A 20,719-nucleotide genomic window follows, 5' to 3' on the forward strand; every position below is an offset into this window, starting at 1 on the left:
ATTAGACTTCAGCACATGAGTATTAAGAAGACACAATCATATCAAGAAGACACAATCATTCTATCTATACAATATGATACATTCATAGGTTTGACCACTATTTAAAAATGAAAAGTATTGTGTTAAGGTTTTTATTAACCTATATTAGTTGCATAAAGGAGAACTTATTGTTACATTTCCATAAGCATATACATAAATGATTAGACTGTATTAGACTCTTTCTTCTCCACACTCAACAATATTTAAATGAATTTCAGCAGGTTTGTTATTTATTTTTATGCATGTATATTAAGACATTTAAGCTTAAAATGAAGATTATTTTATATCAAATGCAGATTTTGAAATCTATCTAGTTCATAGTCATTTCTGGTAGAAATTTATACTTCTTAGCTAGGAGTCATTCATTTGAATGAGTTGAATCACTCTTTTTGGTTTACATAAACATATTAATTATTTTATGTCAAATTATTGTATAGCCATGAAAATGAGTTCTCAACAGTGGGAAATTCAGTATCTCTCTTCAATTCAGCAGTAGCTTTTTTTTACTTCTCTCTGCACTGACATATCATGTTTCAACAATTATCTAACTACAAATAAAATACTTTGGAGAGAAAATATGCTAGTTTCCACTTCAGGTTCAATGAAATATGACAATGGGACATCTCATACATTCTTACAAGAAAGTTAAAATGGTATTTATGGTCTTGCTCTCTTAAACTTATTTGTTACTATTTTCTTGTATTATTATTGTACACGTCTTTGGAGTTCAAGGATTTGACTAGCATTTCCTGTTATATTTCCTCTGTGGAAAAAATGCCTAACACAAAAACATGAATGAGTGACTAGATGAAGAAAACAAAACCCAACTATATGCTGTCTTAACGAGACCTTTAAAATAATAATCATATGCCTAATTTCTGTAACATGAATGCTACTTTGATTGTACATTATTTCTGTTATCTATTAAAGATATTGCTTTAAGCCAGGTGCCTGTGTCTCACGCCTGTATTCCTACACAGGAGGCTGAGATCTGAGGATCACGGTTCAAAGCCAGCCTGGGCAGGAAAGTCCATGAGACACTTATCTCCAATAACCACCAGAAAACTGAAAGTGACACTGTGGTTCAAGTGGTAGAGTACTAGCCTTGAATTGAAGAGCGCAGAGACAGTGCTCAAGCCCAGAGTTCAAGCCCCATGCCTGACACCCCCCCAAAAATGTTACTTAACCATTTTAATCTGAACTTTATGTAACATAATGGATAGCTCATTTATATCTTAACTTAAAGCACTTAATTTTAGTGCAAAAATGTCGAAGATTTTAGAGCATAAAACAAGCATAAACTTACTTAAAACTTAAAAGAATTACTCTGAGATGGTCAGCAGTGGCTCTTGTAATTGGGACACTGAGATCTAAGGAGCATGTTTCAAAGCTAGATTGGGCAGAAAGGTCCATGAGACTCTTTTATTATTTTTTTTATTGTGAAAATACTGTACAGAGGGGTTACAATTACATGGGCAATTACATTTCTCATCAAACATTGTAGCCAAATGTGTTTTTTTGTTATTGGTGGTGGTGGTCGTGGGGCTTGAACTCTGGGCTTGGGTGCTATCCCTGCACTCTTCAGCTCAAGGCAAGAGTTCTACCGCTTGAGCTACAGCACCAATTCCATCCATGGAACTCTTATCTCCAATTAACCACCAGAAAGCTGGAAGCAGAACTATGGCTCAAGTGGTAGAGTGCTACTTTTGAACAGAGACGTTCAGGGACAGTACCCAGGCCCTGAGTTCAAGACCCATTCTACACACACACCACAAATTACTGCTAACTGAAGAATAATTTGGATAACTGGGGCAAAGAGGAATCAAAAGAGCTTGCTACTATTCATAGAGTTCTTCAGGTCAGGGATAATTCCTTTATTTGTGTGGGTGTTAAGTACCTAGTGTTGTAGTTTTAAATGCCATTGGAGTATTATAAAACCCCTTTTATAAAAGCAGTTTAAAACTTCTATTATTTGTCAGCAATTGCATTTGTTTTATTTATGGCAATAATATGCTCAGATAGAAGGAAAACATTCTGGTTCCTTTTAATCCTCTACATCATTGAATGCATTATTGGACAGAATGGATCGTTCTAATCTTATAAAAGAGAATAGCACTTAAATAGTGAATGTCAAATTATAAATCTAAAGCACCTATTAAAATTTCAAAAATGTAATCATTTATATGATCAAATAAATATAAATGTACAATGAAATACAAGTTGTCTTTATTGTTTCTTGAAAATGAATGGTTTCTCAGAAAATGTCATCATAAGGGAAAACATACCAACTTTTGTGTGAGATATTTTAGAAAAACAACATTAAAATATCATTAACTTAAGAGAATTTTCACAAAGAAGAACTAAGGATATATGAGGCCACCAAAAGTCATTGACATACTTTTGGAGAAGTAGTTATTTCACTTCTAAACAAATATAGTATGATATTTCCTATTTGTTTCATTACTTTTCTGCCCTCAATGAGCTAACACTTTGAATACATAAATTATTTTAGTATTATCCAAACCATTGACAAAGAGAATAAATTATAGTCATCTACTACTGATACCTAAGTCCATTTGTGGCATATATATTTTAGATAGCTAGACAACTCTTAACTGGGGAAAAATATGATTTGATCAGTGTATCATTGAGGAAATAATAATACAATTTCATGTTTTCCAATTATCCATTAGAGAAAGCTGTAGCTTCTCTAAATGCAGCAGTAAAGTAGAAAATATTAGACAACAGCTTTACATTTTATTTGTTTATTTCCTATAGCTTCCTTGCAGGAAATTTTTGCATCATCTAATTGGGAAGGTGTCCACCAGTAATTATATAAAATAGAATCCATGGGTTCCAGCAGTTATAGCAGATTGAATTAAGAGTAAATGGACACTTAATAAGTACTTCTTAATGATGATGATGATGATGATGATGATAGCCATACTGAGAGTCCTGGAATACCATTAACAGTGAATAAATGATTATATCAGTCTGTTTTTTTCTATGTCTTGATATGTCTACTTGAATTCCAATTTTGCAGAGAAAAGCATCCTTGCAAAGTCTTTTATATGACTCTAGGTAGGTAGGTAGGTAGATAGATATAGATAGGTAAAAAATCCCAACAATTTACATGAACATGCTTTACTTAGGCCTGTTTAGAATAATCATGCTTTTTTCCTTTGTAATTAAATTCTACAACAAGAGAAAATTAAATTATAAATAATTTCACTCCTTTCACCCAAAGATTACTATCTCCAAAACTGACTTTCTACTACACCTATGTTAAATGTTGCCAAAAAAAAAGAGGAAATCACCAAGGACACTTAGAGAGTCAGAGAACTCAGGTTTATTGTTTTTACAGGCCCAAAGGAGTTTAAATCCAGTTTAAATTCAATTTAGAATGCAATCAGGTTATCTAAATGAGATGTGGTTGGGGGCAAACATGGCAAGTGAGAGGGGCAGGATTGAATTGTTACACATTGCAGGCACATATAGAAGCGTCATAGTGAATCCTTTGTGTACAATACATATGCTAATAAAGATATTAAAAAAAGAATGAAATAAATTAGGCAACAATTATTTATGCATGAAATCCTAGCTACTCTGGAAGCTGAGCCCAGAGTATCATGGCTGAAATCTAACCAGATCAGAAAAGTTGGAGATATTGCATGCCCAAATTGACCAGCAAAAAGCCAGGCTAATGGTATAGCTCAATGGCAGAGCATCAGCTGAGCAAGTTAAATAAACGTAAGGCCTTAGTGTTATCAAAGAAGTCCAAAAGACAGAGAGAGAGAGAAAGAGAGAACAAAAAGTAAGAAAAAATAAAGTGTTGTATATTTCTCTTAGAAATGAAAATAATTCACAATTTTAAATTTTAAAAATGACCTACTTAATCACAGATGAAGCACACATATTTTAAGTATGTATAATAAATTCTCATTTTGATAATACATGTTTTGATGAATAATACAATCTCATTTATAGTAGTATACTTAAGCAGATGGTACACAAAATTGTTTCTAACAGCTAACATGTAATTAATTGCTACAGAAAAAGAGAACTGATAACATAAAAATTGATAATGTAATAAAAGTAAAAAAATGAAAAATTCTAACTAGGTTGATCAGATTAAAATAATTGTCTAGATGAGTTCAGATAGCTTTTATAAATAAAACTGTGAACAAATATTTTGCTCCTAAGTTAATATTTGTGAAACAATCTGGTATCTTTCAGTAGAATGATAAAATCTTAGGTATCTGTAAAATTTATGAAAATAGATAATTACAAAACTTGTGAATGTTATGAACTGGGTTATGAATCAATGGGAAATGTTTTGCTGAATTTTTGTTTAGGGCTCCAGTTGCCTGATTTTGTTCTGAGGTACACTTTTGAAGAAAATATTTTAAATTTCAAGGTATAGATAACAAATAATCCTTCATTTATGATGTTTCATTTAAATAATTCAGCTTTATAATGATTTAAATACTACAGGCAGTCAATAGAGATTGCCCTTAAATTTTTTTTCTTTTTCTAATTTTGATCTTTTCCTGAGCTAGTGTATTTGATATAATATCCTCTAGGAAAGCTGAGCAGCTACCAGTCAGTTGCATGATCTCAAAGGTAAATGCCTTTACCCTACAGTGTACTGTGTGGATAAACAATGATGTTCCTTAATTGGGTAGGTTAAATGTATATTCAATGTATTTTCAACTTAGGTTGATCCTGATAAGGCAAAATCTGCAACTATCACAACTAGTTCAATCTTGTCATGATCAGAACTATCCCAAACTGATATTGCCAGAATCACCTTGCAAGTAATGTGCAAGAAACTGTCACCATGGGAGTAAACTGAACCTCCAAACACCTGTGCGCTATGGGATAAAAGGATTTTAAGAAATCCTGTCAGTCAGGACTCAGAATCTGGAGCAGGAGCTCCTCTGGGCCCACAAGCACGACTCTCCAAGTGTGGCTTGATGATTTCTTTCTTTCTTTCTTTCTTTCTTTCTTTCTTTCTTTCTTTCTTTCTTTCTTTCTTTCTTTCTTTCTTTCTTTCTTTCTTTCTTCCTCTCTTTCTTTCTTCCTCTCTCTTTCTTTCTTTCTCTCTCTCGCTCGCTTGCATGCTTGCTCTTTCTTTCTTTATTGCTCGCTTTCTTGCATGCTTGCTTGCTCTTTCTTCCTTCTTTCCTTTCTTTCTTTCTTTCTTTTTTCCTTCCTTCCTTCCTTCCTTCTTTCTTTTTTTTTTGCAATATTTTAGTGCATTGCACAGGAAGACCACTGTTCTGGCTCCTTAAGCCACTGAAGCAGCCATACCTCTCCTCAGAGCACACAGATTCAAGTCCTCCTTTTAACTGGGGGCCCAGGACGCTGAGAAAGCAGCAACAGTCACTAGGAACATCTGCTTATGAACCAGGTAAGGGCCACCATGTCCCCATCCAGTGGGACAGAAAGGGAGCCTGGTCACCTCCCTTGGCCCTTTCTAAAATCACAGTTTAGGTCCTTTTAGAAGGAGTCACCAGTTCAGAGGTTCTCTTCACAGACGGCCACCAGTTTAGGGCACTCGCGAAGTGGGAGGAATTGTTTGAACAACCCTGTGTTTGTGAAACAATTTATGGCATCACAGCCCCAATTTATAGAATCCATGATGATTTCTATCATTAATGGTGATTCGCCTCCTGTAACACGTTCAGCCAACAAGCTCCTAGCCAGCAAATCACATTCGTGACCTTCTTTTGTCTGATACTGAAGCAGGGAGGAACATGGATTGGAGTCATTCAAAAATAACAGTCTCAGGTTGTAATTAGATTCAGATGTGATGGCCAGGCTGCATATAAAAGCTGTAGGATGGATGTTAAGATGGAGTATATACTATTCCTGTCCTGAAAAGACAACCCAGTGTCAGCGTAACAAATGATAGTACTCAATCTGTAAATTAAAAACGAGGTTCTGACCCCCAAAATTCCCCCCCCCAAGGAAATATGGATTAACTGAGAGCCAGGGTCAGTGGAGGATTTCTGTTAGCTTAATTTCCCCAGACCCAGCAGCCATCAGGAGCTGTTTGGAGATGGTTCTCAAAACTAGGTGAGCTTCAGACCTCAGTAGGCTTAACAGAAGAGATAGATGGATAGATGACCGATAGAATTGATGGATAGATTGGATACATCCTTTGATGGATAGATTAGATGGAGAGATGAGAGAGATTAGTGAGATTAGATAGAGACAATATAATTTATAGAGACAATATTATATAGAAAGATCTATCTATATCTATAGAGAGGGTAGAGAGAGAGCATAAAGGCAGGGATGAAAAACCTTCCACTATCAGAATTACTAGCTTAACCTTGCGTTATCAAAACTAGCTCAATGTGATATTGTCAGAATCAGCTTGCAAGTAATTTTCAAGAAACTCTAAACAACCATTGGAGAGAACTGAGACAAATTCTTGTGCTGTACCCAATAAAAGGGTTGCACTCTTGTCAGTCAAGGCTTAGAGTTGGAGTAGACACACCTCTGGACCCAAGAGCACAATGAATCCAAGTTCTCCAACTTTCCAAGCACGTCAATTTTTCATCAATTTTCTGCAATAGGCCTACTGAAACACAACCACATTGTAAGCGGAGAATATCTATAAAATGAAATCTGTGTTTATACATATCAACACTAGGAAATAGTGACTAAAAAATTACAACTTTCAGAGAATATAATTCCACTGTGTTATATAAGTCAATATAGTCATGACTCCATATTAAGGTAATATCTTGTTTTGTGATTAAAAACAAGTGGATTGAAACAGTCATGTATTTTTCATAGTTCTGGACTGGTGGTGGTCAAAGGTGAGGGTACCAGCAGATCTGGTGTCTGTGAGAGACCGCAGCCTTATAGACAGCCATTATCTGATCCCAGCTTCACAGGGTAAGAAGTTCCTTTAAAGCGTCTCTTGTGAAGGCACAGATCACATTCAAGAGAACACTGTCCGCATGGCACTGTCACCTCACAAAGGCCCTCATCTCCTCCTACCAGCACACTGGAGCATGAGAATGTCAATAGGAATATTTAAGGTCTGTAACAGTTACACTCTATTAGGGACATGACAAAAACTTCTATTCTGGGAATAGCTAAGAGCAACTTCTTGGTTTCCTAACTATACTTTTTTAATGAGGTGAAAGTGAGTTGTCTAAGTCTAGCATAATGAAAAGGTAGACTCTAGCTTGGATGGCTACTTTTCCTTTCAATAATTTCTCCTAGGAGATGCTCAGTTTGCTTATGCCTGTGGTCCTCTTAGCATTCTTATGGCAAATGCTGCATGTTATTTCCCTATGGAAAACTTCTCTGGTTTGTAACATTCATTTTGCTTTAATACCTGAAATAAATCCCAAGGATTTTAAAGCTATACAATGTGTCTCATATGATATGACTTTGATTAGATGACAGCTCATGATTACAGTAATAGGGCTCTTAACTGCATTCTGAATTAGGATGAACTCAAAAAGTTATTTCCTTTTTTTGTCAGGACACCCAGCTAGTTTGCTATTGTTTTGGACAGTACAAAGTTTTCAAGAAAAAAATCAATATGATCTTGTTTTTTAATTCTCTCTTTGTCTTGAACTTTGGAAAGTAGTACATTTTATATAATTATCTTCCCAGCCAATGAAAGAGAGGGAAAATATTAATATTTTGAAAATGTACATTAGAACTGTAATATTCCTAGGCATGTAACATTCTAGTATACGAAAGTTATAGTTTCATATTACAATCTACAGAAAGCAAAGCTCTAAAGCTCTACTAAATCTTCTGGTCTGGTAGGAATAAAAATAAAAAGGGAAATTCAGCAGTCTGTGAGTCAGTATTTCTCAGAGGGAAGGACTATTGCAGCATTTGGGCACAGGCCTAATTTTTTTTTGTTATTATCCATAGGAGCCATGGATTTAAAAGATTACAGATTACCAATGAAAGAAGCACAGAGCTGTAGCAGGGAATATTGGGTAATGTCTGTGCTCAGTGTTTGTTGGGGAAATGTCATTACGTTTATTTATGAATCTAATTCATGGATCATAAACATACTCAAGGGATTACATCAGATAATGTCTTTCTTGCCTTATTGTACCACACTTCAACATCTCTCTGAAACACTGTGAAGTATCTGGCAACAAGAGATGTACTTTCTATAAAGACAGAGTATTCTGTATTTGAAATTGTTTCCATTGTTCTCATGAGCTAACTTTTCTTCTCAAGAACAACCTACTAGTAGACTCAGGTCTATACTCTAGAACTTTACAAGATTACCTTACCTTTCATTTGATAACATTTACATAGCCAACTACTAGTAGCCATCATGTCTCCTCAATATTTAATTTTTCAAGATATTTACCCATTGACAAAGTAAGAGTAACTATATCTGTCACATTTCAAGTTGCTGGTGAGAATGAGATGAGATGATAGATGGAGAATTGTGTCAGGAATGTAAATAAAAATAAGCTTTTATAATTTTATAATTAATTGGTATGTGATTCTAATCCTTCAACCAAAATACCTTCCACAATGCTATTTTTTAATTCACTTGTTTACATTCTACAGTATTATTATGATGAACTCACAGAGATAGTTAAATACATTTTTAGAAAGCAGGATGCAAAATAATTAAAGCAGATGGAGAAATTAGTGCAACTTCCAGGAATCTTCCAACTTTTGCAATAATGGAGAAGGCAAGGAATAATGCTCATGGCCTTCTCTGGATAGCACAATCCTAACATGGGCCCACTCACCTTGTGCTCTACTCATTTGGCAGTAAATCACATCCAGCATCTGAATAGCAATTCAGAACTTAAAACATCACAGAGTGTAAGGACTGCATGAAGTAAAGTAATATACTAAACCGATCTTGTTCAATAAACCCCAGCTGGAGTCATAAGTTCTTCACCCTCAGGGATAAAAATAAATACTTTAATTTGCTGTGAGTTTGTGTACAAGTTGTGAATTGAGAATATTTAACTAACATGTATAAAGTTACCTTTCCTATTCCTTTCTTTATCCCCATTACTATAAAAAAATCTGAATATCATTCACTGTAATTGACTTAATCACTGGAAAATACACTTTTAATAACTTACATCAAAGGATTATTGCAAACAGTAGTGACTGTATGTGTCATTCCTCTAGGTAATGTAAGCAAATCCATTCCTATTTTCCCTACCCTGGAAGAAGAAATCACAGGACAATTGATTCAGATTCAAAGTTAGATAAAAAGTCAAGCATGTCCCAGACCAAAGAACATTCAACTCAGTGATGTGGATGAATTGAACAGAAAAAAACCATGTAGATGCAATTACTAGATTATCCTCACTAATGCTATCCTAAGTCAGAGGTAAAGACCATATGAGTTTGCAGTGTGCATAAGTTAGCTTAATTGCGGAAGCTCAAGTTAGCACTTCAATTAATAATTCATTTTGTTTTCTTCTCACATTTTGCAGTATACATTTCTTCTAAACTTCAAAGGAGAAAAATGAACTCAATCACTGGAAGTTCTCTCTATAATTGCTGTTATTCCCTTTTCCTCTGGATTCCTCATTCTACTATCATCAGGAAGAGTTCTCTTGGTGGTTCCCACAGTAAGAGTGTTTTTTCACTTGGCTCTTTCTGAAAATGTGATAGGCAATTTAGCTTAGCTGCTGTATGTGTTGGCTCACATTATTGTTTTTCATAAGACCACATATGCTTTGTAGTGCCTCTATTTCCTGTGTGTGTGTGTGTGTGTGTTTAAGTTTTACTGATGAATACACATTTTTCTGAGTCTTCATCTTATTTTTCCTGATTTTCAATTGTCTTTCTGTTTTTTCTCTGATCTTTTCTAATCAAAGCTACCCTCTCAAAATATAATATAACAGAATATGGAAAGTGCTTTCCTGAATTTTCATGGCTTGGTTTTGCTCTCTCTTCTAATATGGAGCATCTCTTCTCATAGTTCTACATTTCTGGCTTTTACCTGACACTGGCTTTACCATGCCAATGATTTCTTAAATGATGAGGATCTGCCTGTATTCTACAATTAGGCTGACTGAGATAGTTACTTCTGAAACCACAAAGAATCCAAACAGCCCTCAAAAGCTTGATGGGAACACAGTCCCTTTGAATCTTTCTCCTGAAAATAATGCAAGGAGCTTTTGATGAGACTGTATAAGTTGTAAAATCTTTTGCTTTCAAAATTATTCTTCTCTATTTTCCAATAGGTGCAACTGAAATGTTAGTCAGGAAATGTCTCCCACTTCCTAGTTCTATTTTCTCATTACTCCTCACAGAGATAGAGGATATAATCTATACTTGGTGAAGTTTTCATTCATTATTTGTTATGGTCCATGTAGCCAAGTCGTGGCATCAGTAAGTAAAATAACCAGGTGATGATAAATAGAGGGAAACTCTATCAATCATAAAAGCATGTGTTCATTAGATTACATCTGAAAACTTCAAACATTTTTGTTTATCTACAAAATTCTTACAACTTTATAAAATATATAACTGTATAAATTAGATATAAAATTTAAGATACCCAAATCAACTTTTGAAAGGTTATGTGAATTAAAGTATGGAGGTTTTTTAAGTAAAGTATTAGATGAAAATAGTTTGTTGACATATTCATCATAGCACTAAAACTGAGGGGAAATTTTGAAATAAACATCATAATAATTCTTTGGGTTTTTTAAAATTTTTTATTTATTTATTTAGTTTTGTCATTCATGGGGCTTGAACTCTGGGCCTGGGCGCTGTTGCTCAGCTCTTCAGCTCAAGGCTAGAGCCCTATCACTTGAGCCATGGCACCACTTTCAGCTTTTCTCTGCTTATGTGGTGCTGAAGAATAGAACCCAGGGCCTCATGCATGCGAGACAAGCACTCCAATATTGAGCCACCTTCCCAGCTCACATCATAATAATTCTAAAGTGAAAGAAGAGGTTAAAAAGTCATTCAAAAGGTATCTATATCATATAGCAAAAAAATAACAATATATCAAAACCTGTGGAGTATTTACAACTATATTTAGGAAAATATTCTTCATATGAAACTGTCATTTCTATACATTAAATCATTTGAAAACTTATTAGGAACCTAAGGCAAACATAAAAATATTGATTAAGCGGAGCACTGGTGGCTCACGCCTATAATCCTAGCTCCTCAGAAGGCTGAGATCTGAGGATGACAGTTCAAATCCAGCCTGAGCAAGATAGTCTGTGAGACTCTTATCTCCAATAAACTACTACAAAACTGGAAGTGGCACTATCGCTTAAGCGGTGGAGCTCTCACCTTGAGCTGAAGAGCGCACGGACAGCACCCAGGCCCAGAGTTCAAGCCCCATGACCAAAAAGAAAGAAAAATTTTTAAAAATCCAGAAACTTGTTTTAAAATGCAAAGATATAGCTGGTTGCATGTGATTCACATGTAGTCCTAACTGAAGCTGAGATCTGAGGATTGTGGTTTGAAGCCAGCCCAGGCAAGAAAGTCTGTGAGACTAATCTCCACAAAGCATCCAGGAGTGGCACTGTGGCTCAAGAGGTAGAGTCTTAGCCTTGAGCACAAAAAGGCTGAGAAACAGTGCCCAGGCTCTGAGTTCAAACTCCAGGACTAGAAAAAATAAACAGGAAAAAAATTAAAGTAAGTCAATTTGTAAACTACAAAGTAGTTCAGTTAAGAGAAAATTATTTTGAAAGGACATTTTATAAACTTCTCTTCAGGTAAGTATAATAGATAGGTAACAGATTGATTTGTATTAAGGGAAGAGTGTACAATTATTCAGATGCAGAAAGGACTATGAATCTTCTATCACCTGCTAGATCTAATTACTTAGGAATGAAATTCTACCTGTATTTTAGTTACAATATTTGTAAAATGAAAGTAATTTTTATGGATGTACATCTTCACAGATTTATAAGAAGTGAATTAAGTATAGAAGGAACTTGGCAAATGTCTTGCTTGGGCTTAATAAAGTCAGACAACAATAGTGGTGGTATCAGCCTTCTTGGTTTACAGGCTCAATATTTTACTATTCCCTGACTCGAATGTTCTAAACCTACAGCTTTGTGAACTGCACTGATTCAGACTCCTAACACTCATAATGGGAAATGGCATGGGAATTTATATACCCGTGTTTTAAAGTCAGAAACACAAATTAGTCCTCAGACAAATAAATTTAAGTGATACACACTCATTTATGTACCATGAGCTCCTCTTTAATGGTCCATCTCCAAGCTGTATTCTGTCTTCTGGCTTGGTTGGCTATCTTGAGTTGATTATACAAAGAGATGGAAACTAGCAGGGAAGAGGCCTTATACACTTCCCTGGATATATCTGTGTTTAGACACAGTTATTATTATAAGTTCTGGTGACCTCATCATTTATTTCCATGGCACAGAAAAATCATACATAGCTCAAGAAGTTTCATTTCTGTATTTAACAACATGGCATCAATGATGCTCAAAGAGGGTGGCCAGGATGTTTGGAAGGGCCATGCTTCCTTTTGAACTAACCGCCAACAACTGCAAATCTAGACTTCAGATATGAAGAGCTGCTGCACTTCCTCACTTATCCAGTGTAGAATTTTCAGGTACACACAGGTCCTCCCAGACCTGACCTGCCACCCAGCTGACATGATAAAACTAGTTTCTTATTGTACTTCTTTCTTTCTCTCACGTGGACTTATGCTTCACCCAAACTCCCAAGGCTTCCCGATTGAGATAGGGGGGTGAGAAACTGGTGGCATGGTTTTGGGAGATCACATCTCATTTCACCCTTGTGGATTTGTCAATTCAAACTTATCTTCAGAAGTTTTAAACTTACATGAGAATACTATTTCTCTTGATAGAAAAATTAGAAGTTGCCCTAAAATGACAGAAAGGTTTACAAGTGGTCAGTAGTACACAGTTCAATAGATCAAAGGAATCAGATTTGAAAAGTGTGCAGAAGCTATAAAAATGTATGTTCCTAGAGATAATAAGAAGGTATTCTGATTCAGCACTGCCTGTAATGATAAGGTAAGGCACAAGAGATATTTCATCTGAGCACATGATCTGATTTGTGCTAACACGGAAGGTGGATTCTGAAGGGAATGTGGATTCTGAAGGTAAGAGTAAGAGGGATTCTCAGAATATTACAACATAAATTTGAGTGAGAAGCCAAATAATGATAAATGTTAATGTTACAGTAAAAGTGATGGAGACCTTGATGTAAGATAGAAAATGTGAAGAATAAATATGAGTTCTTTGCTATGGACTGGAGAAATTAAGCAGTTGTTAGGGTCACTCAGTGAGGCAATTCATCCATCCTATTGCAGGCTTTAAGATGCAGGAAATAGGGTAGGAAAACCAAGATCATCCAAGGCTAATGTTTCCAGGATGGTGAAGATAACCTTCAGAGATGAGAGTAATAGCTGAAGGACAATAGAGTCCCTCAAGAAAAATCACTGCCTTTTGTTAAGCAATCTTTGGCTACAGAAGCAAAGTTTATATGATAATGGAAGCATTCTATTCTTTGGTTCTGTATACATTTCTCTGACCTTGTAGTACTATACTCTTAATATCTGCTTGGTTCACTGTGTGTAAATTAGACCTTAAAATGGAAGCTTTTGAGCTATGAAAAGTCATATTACATATTGAAGATGGTAAAAATATTAAAAGTAGATTTTATCCATGGATAAGAATAAAAAAATTGGGGCTGGGAAGGTGGCTCAGTGGTAGAGTGCTTGCCTTGCATGCATGAGGCCCTGGGTTCCATTCCTCAGCACCACATTAGCAAAAAGAAAAAACCCGAAAGTGGCGCTATGGCTCAAGTGGTAGAGCACTAGCCTTGAGCTGAAGAGCTGAGGGACAGCACCCAGGCCCAGAGTTCAGGCTCACAACCGGACCCCCCCCCAAAAAAATGAATAAAAAAATCATGGATTTGGAGGTGTGGCTCTTAGATGAGCACCAGCCAATGAATGAAAGCATCAGGAACCTAGTTTGAGTTTTGGTCTCTGACCAAAAATAAAAAGAAAAGAAAAGAAAAAAAATCAATTCTCTGAGTAAACTGTTTTTACTTCACTTTTATTACATAGAATTTTAAGAAATATTTATATAGCGAATCATTTGCATCTACCTGACAAAGTTAATTTATAAAGAACTTCATTTGTGATAATGATAATTTATCAGGTAACTTTTCCTCAAATAATGAAATATCCTAAGGTTTGTATCAAGAGCTGATGCTAAATTTTGCCAGTAGAGTATAGAGAAACAATCCTGAATTTCTGGTATTCCTTCATTGAAAAGATCTCCTTGATCACTCAGCTTACATATTTCGGGAACTATAGAAAGTGATACCTAGAGATGTTCCCCAGTAATGCCGTGTGATTGCTAATTTATGAGTCAACTAAGAATACATGTGGTAATGCAAATATATTCTTATTTTACAAGGTAATGGGTAATAACTCTTGAGATAGACAAGTGGGAAGTAAACAGATTTTCAAATAGCCATATAATCTTAGACTTAGACCCTTATAATTTAGGGATTGCTCTGAATACTGAGATAAACATTTTTCCCTCATAATGTCAACATGTGAAAACTGGGACATAAAGGACTCACATTAAAATATTGCTCTGACTACAGCATTTGTTGTGAGAAACTGTCTCTGCCCTAGGAGGTTGTAGGTGTGTGTGTGTGTGTGTGTGTGTGTGTGTGCATTCAGAAATGCTAGCTTGTTACCTTGTCAGTAGGTTTGTTGTTTTAGATCTTATACAACTTTAGACCTACCATAAGATTCTCTGGTATTAGCTACGATGTGTGTCATATGCTGGATTAAAACTAGAGGACTTAAAGAACTCAGCAAAATTCAGGGGTTATTTCTGACCAATATCTATTGCACTTACAAAAAATGTGAGCTGCTTACATTTGGAAAAAAATTAAAACTTTACAATATCCTTTATAAGGTCCTCAAACTCGAAATACACTTGTCAGTATCATGTTATTTTCTAGTTCTAGTTGCTGATTTTCAATTGTCATTCTCAATCTTTTCGGGAAGTTTAGGTACAAGTAACAAGCAATAGTTAAGATTTAACACACACACCACCACATACACACATACCAAAAAAATGTAGATAATTTTAAAGTGAAAAAGAAAACTGTTTTAACTGAGTTTTTAAGATATTTACCTTAAATTCCCATTTTCAACATTCTAATAGAGCCCTCAATTCTTTCTCTTTCCAAAGATGTTATATAAAGACAATTTAGCAATAGACTTTATCTCATCTGTACATCACATTTTCTTGAGGTAGAGAAATACAATATTGCCATCATTTTTGCAGTAATCTATGGAAATATCAGAAGATCTGAAGCTTGCAATTCTGTAACACTCCCAGGATGAAACTACATCCTCATGTAATAATATGTTCTCTTCAAAGCATCCTTCACATATGCTAAGCAATGAATAAGACTTTGAGTTATATTTTAATCAATGCTAATTATTATTCCATTTGTTTTGGGAATGAGAAATACAGAAGTTTCAGATCTATAATATATGTGCATGTATATATTTGTCTACAGAGAAAAATGATGTTTATATACACATCTACATATTTGTATACACATATGCATATGTATGTAGTATGCATATGTATATATACTTATATACACATACATGACATGTTTATATGCATTCATATGTGCATATATGAATATACATGCATATTTACGTTAATACAATATATGTGTATATATTGTATGTATGTTTGTATAGATAGATAAATAGATAGATAGATAGATAGATAGATAGATAGATAGATAGATAGATAGATAGATAGATAGATTTTTCTGTGCCAATACTGGGTCTTGAATCTTGAACACTGACCCTCAGCTTTTTCACTCAAGTCTGGCATACTATATAACTTGAGACATACTTGAGCTTTTAGGTAACTAATCTTATGCAAATCTTATTGGAAATAAGATTCCTGCAAACTCACTTGCCTGGGCTAGCTTTAAATAGCAATCCTCACATCTAAATCACGTTGGTAGCTTGGATTAGAGGCCTGAGCCACTGGCTCCAGGCCCAGATACATTATATCAAAAGGCTAATTAAAAGACACCTTCTAATGAGAACCATCCCATATTATTTTTAATATCAGTTCTTACTTATCTAGACTTATTACGTATCTTCTAGGAAACTTTGACTTTTATTAGAGAATGAAATTGTGGACAGATCCATTTCTAAGAATGAACCCATTGAATTTATTTCTTTTGAGGACTAAATACATCCTATCATATGTACTAGAGAACAAAATATATAAAAATATTACTTAACCACATCTTTTTTTAAATCACTTACCAACTCATACTATAGGATTAATTAAATGAGAAATTTATGACTGATGTAAGGTAACCTAAAATATATTATTTGTTCTAATTCTTATGTCTGTAGCTGAATTTAACATCTAAAAATAGTAAACGTGCTTCAGTTTTAAGTATTAATGAGATAGACAATTACTTTTAAGCCACCATGATTTCTTAGTCCAGAGAATATTTGGTTCTTAGAATCTAAGAATCTAAAACTTGGTAAAAATTGTTTGAAATTTACCAAAGTCAAATAATTATCAGTACTGTAAAGATCCTATTCACATTTATTAATATGCCTCAGGAAAAATCATTTCAAAATTGTCTAAATCCTCAAGTGGAGGCAGAATATAACTTCCTGTCGTTGGGGCATTGGATTACTTATCTCTCTGGAAGACAAAAATGGACCCCCAATACCTACTGTCACTAATTAGCTTTAGTATGACAGCCATGCTGTGAAGCTGAGATACCAAAAACAGAGAAAAATGTTGCTGGTCTGGATATATAGAATTGATAACTCTAAAAGGATGTTTCTTACCAGGCACCAGTGGCTCACAGGTATAATCGTAACTATTCATGATTCAAAGCCAGCTCAGGAAGGAAAGTTGTGGAGATCTTATTTCCAATTAATTATACACCCCCTTATCCCCCTCTCCCCCCACAAACCACCCCCACAGAATTAGAGCTGTGACTCAAGTGGTAGAGGCTACCATTGAGCAATAAAGCTCCGAAACAGTGCTCAGGGACTGAGTTCAAGCCCCAGGACTGCCTACCTCCCCCAGAAAAGATTTTTTTTTCAATCTGGCTGAAAAATAACACTGTTTGAAGTTTCCTTATTAGGATTCTAGAAGCCAGTCTTTGTTCAATTTCCTTCTGATTTAGTAACTATGATGTATTCTATTACTCACTGCAGAACAAAACATGTTCTCAGTATTTTTTCTTTATTCTCTTCATCCATTTTGAAGAATACTTTTATTCTGGGAGTTTCCTTACTTATACATCATTTAAAATATGGGTAACAAAATGGATATGGTGCCATATGCATGTAATTTCAATTGCTCAGAAGATAGAGGAAGGAGCTTTATGAATTTGAGACCATTCCAGAAAATTCTTGACTAGAACAACATGAAAGCAAGAGCACTGGATGGGACATAGTGGTGGAGTGTTTACCTAGCATGTGAGAAACCTGCTTCAATCCCCAGAAACAAAAAAAAAAGTTCAATTAACTTAAATGTGTAAATATGAGACATCTGTGGGAAACCTTTGAGAAAATGCATGGCAATTTTTTCTTAAACAAATGATGCAGGTTTTCTCTCATTTGTGTAAGCTAGATCTAATTTACAAATTAGTGCACATATACAGGGTCATATGCATATATACACAAACATAAGTAACTAAAATATAGGATATATAGGGAGACATTTTTAAAGGTTTCCATATACAATTTCTCTTGTTCGATAGACTCACATGATCCTATAAGGCATGGTCAATAAAATTGTCAGTTTTACCATATCTGAATTTCATACCTTGCTGATAGTTATCCCTGAGAACACAGGAAGAGAATGGGACAGACAGGGAGGAGGAGAGATGGTGATGGGTGATGAGAAGAAGAAAGTGGTTCTTCTTACTCTACTCAAAAGAGAGGATTAGAATCAGCCACTATCCTGACATTAGGCAGCAAAGCAAGCCATCAGCTGCTCAGAGGAGACTACTACCTCTAATTGGCCAAGAGAAGATGGTTACTTTGCCATTACTGATGCCCAAAGAGTAGAATTCATAGCTCAAATCCCATAGGCACTAACAAACATTTGTTGAAGAAGCTATATTAAAGATTGAGAACATACTCCCCTTTCAAGTCCTCATTTTTCTTCTACCATCATGACAAATGACAGGCATTAGTGATTAGCCCTTAGGAACTGAATCAGACCTCCAATATACCATCTCTATTCATTATTTCTCCTCATCCTTTTCCATTCCTGTATAAGTAGCCATGAAGGATGCTGAGTAGCATTCATTCCAGGAGATGTGGTAATGACATATCAGCATCTAGGGAGCTTAGAGAGAGATTCTGAGTAGCATAGTGTTAAATTGAATAATTTAAATATTCATAATGCAGAAAATATTTACACTTGATTTGGGAGGAACATGCATCTGAAACTATTTCAAGAGCATGTGAAAGCTAAAATAGTATATTTCTGAGTTAAGTTAGAACAATGAAGTTCTAATTGTGCAAATAATTGACTTGTAACTGACTGTTTGTGACTAATGAAGTGATAATCCCTGCAAGAAATAATCTTCCTTTTACCCCACTATAATCATAGAGAAATCACACACACACACACACACACACACACACACACACACACACACCACATTATCCTTGGCACTTACTCAATACTCCTAGATGGACAAATATTGAATTTAGGCTAGAAATTATTTTCCTTTATCCATAGATCCAGTACAATATGAATGCAAGAAAACTTGCTCTCTTCTTCATTTTTATTTTTATTTTTACTTTCAGACTATTGCAAATTTTTCTTGACTAAATATTATGCTCTGATTGTTTCCCAGGTTCTTGTTCTTTGCACTGGATCTATATGCTATCTCAAATCCACATTTCATTCATAATAGAGAAGTCAACTTGTCATCTGATGTGGACAAGAGGCACTCTACTTGTTTGGCATGGAGAAGAGGACTCTGGGAAGGGTAGAGGTGTTATAGTGACTAGCTTTAAGAGACATGGAAATGGAAAGACTTGGAAAAAATTATATTAATTGAAATAAGCCAGGCCCAAAGAAACATAGGTCCCATGGTTTCCCTTATTTGCAATAACTAGTATATGTCTGAGACAAGCAGAAAAGGTCAGATAAGATGATGTTAGGCGAAATGAACTCCAAGATAAGGACACACGTGTTTTTTTTCTTGCTATTGTTTCTAATGTATTTATAAAGTGATTATTTTGTTGTTTTGCATGTCCCTCTCCACGATATAACCCCTATTTTTGCTGTATTTGATGTTGGTATAATTTGGGGAGGAGAAGGGAGAAAACAAATTGTTTAAATAGGGATACAGGCAGATCCACTGCAACAATGAGATGTACAAGACACTATGTTGAAAACAAACTTTACAACTTTGGTGGGGCTGGGGATAGTCATGAAGATGGGAGGCAGGGATGGTAGAGGGAAAACAAAGGAAGAGGCAAGAGTACTTGATAAGAAATGTACTCTTTAACTTCCTCATATAATTGTAACCCCTCTGTACTGTATTTTCACAATAAAAAACTTATTAAAAAAGAGACATAAAGACATACCTGATCTGTAAGGCTGGCACTGGTTAAAACTGGCTCATTTTATAAGACAAAATGGATATGGGATTTGTTTTTTCCCTTCCCCTCCACAAATTATACCAACATCAAATACAGTGAAAGTATGGGTTATACTGTGGGGGAGGGACATACAAAGCAACAAAGAAATAATCTTATAAATGTGTTAGAAACAATTGCATGAAAGAAACAAAAACACTTGAATACTTATCTTGGGGTTCATGGGGTTCATTCCCCTAACATCAACTTATCTGACCTTTTCTGCTTGACTCAGACATATACTAGTTATTGCAAATAAGGGAAACCATGGGACCTATGTTTCTTTGGGCCTGGCTATTTTAACTAAGAATACAGGTGGACCCATTTCAACAATGAGATGTACAAATCTTTATGTTGGAAAAACGAACTTTACAACTTTGGTGGGGGGAGGGGGGAGGATTGAGTGGGGAGAGGGGGAAGTATGGGAAGGGATGGGAAGGGAAAACAAAGAGGAGGCAACAATGATTGATAAGAAATGTACTTGTTATCTTGCCCATGTAATTGTAACTCCTCTGTATGTTATTCTCACAATTTAAAAAGAAAGACTAAAGAAAATGGATATGGGAGAGGCAGTGGGAGTTTTCTAGTCAGCAGTAATAAGTTGAGAAGAATGGGAAAGAGCACCATGTCTACAATAAGAAGTCTGTAATGAAGGCTGACTGGAAAGATTTGTTAGCTGGCTAATGGCTGTGAATATGCTGATTAGGTCAGAGATATGAATCTTTAATGTTAACTTACTGTCTTCATATAAAAACTTTTGAATGACTATTATTTTCAGTTATAGAGATCAAAATTTATTTGAAATTAAAATTTCCTTTCAGGAGAATCTTGCTAAAAAAAACTCTCTATTCCTTTAATACAGCCAAAACCCAGTTTGTTTTGATTGCAAATGTACACAGGTCTTGAATAGGTAAGATGGGATCTTGGAGCTGAGTTTGCAAATAGCAATCAAAACTATTGAAGGAACTATACAATTTGTGGGTG

The sequence above is a fragment of the Dipodomys ordii genome, unplaced genomic scaffold, assembly GCF_000151885.1.
Source record: "Dipodomys ordii isolate 6190 unplaced genomic scaffold, Dord_2.0 Scaffold32, whole genome shotgun sequence".
NCBI lineage: Eukaryota > Metazoa > Chordata > Mammalia > Rodentia > Heteromyidae > Dipodomys > Dipodomys ordii.